Below are 2,772 nucleotides of genomic sequence, written 5' to 3'. Positions count from 1 at the left end.
CTTCTATATAGACACAGTAACAGGCTGATCTCTTTCTTTTCCCCACACTCTGCCAGCCCCTCCTGAGTCCCAGCCCTGGCAGGACTGACCCTCCCAATCACCTAGAAGCTGTAATGGCCAGACAGTGCCTGCTTCCCTGGTGTGGACAGTGCTGCGGGAGGGAAAGGCCCCGCTATGCGTGGCCCACACTGAAGACCCTTCTGGAAAATAGAATTGGCCACTCTCCAAGAGCCCTGCCAGCTCTGGCAGCGTTGGGGCCAAGGTCCTCTTTTAGGTTTCAACATAGAAACTTGGGAGACACACAAACACACAAACATCGTGACCACAGCACTTACCATTCTGGACGCTGGCGTCCTCATCTTCAGATTGGGGAAGCGGAGTTCCAGAGCCTCTCACGTCTTCTGGCTCATAAGCTGGTCTTAAGTACCCGTTTTACAGATTAGATTCTTTATAGCTTTCACCTGTCTCTCTTTTCCACGTTTCTCCTTTTCTTTGCCACTTAGGGACCATGGAAAACACCTGTGCCGTGACTCAGCCCTTCTGACTATTGAGGGGCTGCAGCTGTCTCTACTGGGCCAGGATAGGAGGCGCAGGAGGGGGGAGAGGCTGCAGGATGAGACCAGCTGCAAATACAAGCACTGGTGATGAGGATGGGAGTCAGCTGTGCTCACCCAAGCCCTGCACCTTCCCTTCTCAATTATCACAGCCAAATGAGCTACTCCAGGTGATGAGTTACGAGAGGAAGATAGGAGATGGGCAGATCCATGAAGCTGAGTGGAAGAAAGTAGAGTATGATTTTCTGTGTATACAAAGTCTTCAGAAAAACGTGCAAAAGCTTAGTAAATGCAGACTGCTCGGATAATAAAACTACATAGAAAACCATTGAGGCAATTAGCACTAAAGTGAGGCTAGGGGATCCTTTGGGAGGGAGTGGGGTGTGTCCAATAGGAAGGAGAGACAAGGCCGGGTGCAGTGGCTCAAGCCTGTAATCCCAGCACTTTAGGAGGCCCAGACGGGTGGATCACGAGGTCAGGAGATCGAGACCATCCTGGCTAACACGGTGAAACTCTGTCTCTACTAAAAAATACAAAAAACTAACTGGGTGAGGTGGCGGGCGCCTGTAGTCCCAGCTACACGGGAGGCTGAGGCAGGAGAATGGCATAAACCTGGGGAGGCGGAGCTTGCAGTGAGCTGAGATCCGGCCACTGCACTCCAGTCTGGGCGACAGAGCAAGATTCCGTCTCAAAAAAAAAAAAAAAAAAGGAAGGAGAGACAAATGAGCAGTGCTGGGGACTTTTTCAATGTGCCATTTCTAGGAGGGTGCTCATTGCATGCAAATCACTGAGGTCTTCTTTGGGAGTTGTTTTTATCTATATTTCTTATATTTACCCCCCAAAAAATGTTTCAAGAAAATTGACCTGAGTCTAAGGAAGATCCATCTCCCAGGATCCCCCTCAACTTCTTCCCAGCTCCCAGCCACACAGTTTAAAATAATCTGTTGAGACCGGGCACTGTGGCTCACGCCTGTAATCCCAGCACTTTGGGAGGCTGAGGAGGGTCAATCACCTGAGGTCAGAGTTCAAGACCAGCCTGACCAACTTGGAGAAACCCCACCTCTACTAAAAATACAAAATTAGCTGGGCATGGTGGCGCGTGCCTGCAGTCCCAGCTACTCAGGAGACTGAGGCAGGAGAATTGCTTGAACCCAGGAGGCAGAGGTTGCGGTGAGCCAAGACTGTACCACTGCACTTTAGCCTGCAACAAAAGCAAAACTCCGTCTCAGAAAAAAAAAAAAAAGAAAGAAATAATATATTTTTTAAAATAATATATTTTAAAATGTATTTCCTGAGCAAAAAGAACAAAGCTGGAGGCATCACATGATCAAAATATACTACAAAGCTGTAGCAAGCCAAACGCATGGTACTGGCATAAAAAGCAATACATAGACAAATGGAACAGAATAGAGAACCCATAAATTAATCCATGTTTTATAACAATCACTGCTAACTGATTGTTACAAAAATGTCAAGAACAGTCATTAGGGAAAGGATAGTTTGTTCAATATGGTGCTGGGAAAAGTACCCGTATGCAAAAGAATGAAACTACATCTCCACCTTTGGCCCTATATACAAATCAACTCATAATGGATCAAATAGCTAAATTAAAGAACCCAAACTCTAAAACTACTGTAAGAGAACACAGGGGAAATGCTTCAGGTCATCTGTCTAGGAAAATATTTTTATAAATAAGACCTCAAAAGCATAGATAACAAAAGCAAAAATAAACAAATGACATTCCATCAAACTAAAACACTTCTGCACAGCAAAGGAATCAATTAACAGAGTGAAAAGGCAACCTATGAAATGGGAGAAAATATTTGCAAACTATTCATCTGTCAGGGGATTAATATCCAGACTATACAAGGAACTCAAACACCTCAACTGCCAAAATCCCCCTACAAACAATCCAGTAACAGCTGCATGTAGAACGGTGCCCTCCTATCTGATCTATCTCTTAGGGAGACACTAGTTGTTGGGTTTTGTGGAACCTCTTGGACAGGAAGAGAGGATTTCCTTCAGTTGGAGGTGGGGAGGAGATAAGGTTAAGCATTTCCTCCTCTTCCTTTTGTTTTTTTTCTTTTTTTTATTTTGTATTTTTGTATTTTTATTATTTATTATTATTATACTTTAAGTTCTAGGGTACATATGCATAACGTGCAGGTTTGTTACCTATGTATACTTGTGCCATGTTGGTGTGCTGCACCCATCAACT

The sequence above is a fragment of the Piliocolobus tephrosceles genome, chromosome 21 (genome assembly GCF_002776525.5).
Source record: "Piliocolobus tephrosceles isolate RC106 chromosome 21, ASM277652v3, whole genome shotgun sequence".
Taxonomy (NCBI): Eukaryota; Metazoa; Chordata; class Mammalia; order Primates; family Cercopithecidae; genus Piliocolobus; species Piliocolobus tephrosceles.
The sequence above is the reverse complement of the archived record's forward strand: the minus strand, read 5'-3'. Positions refer to the sequence as shown.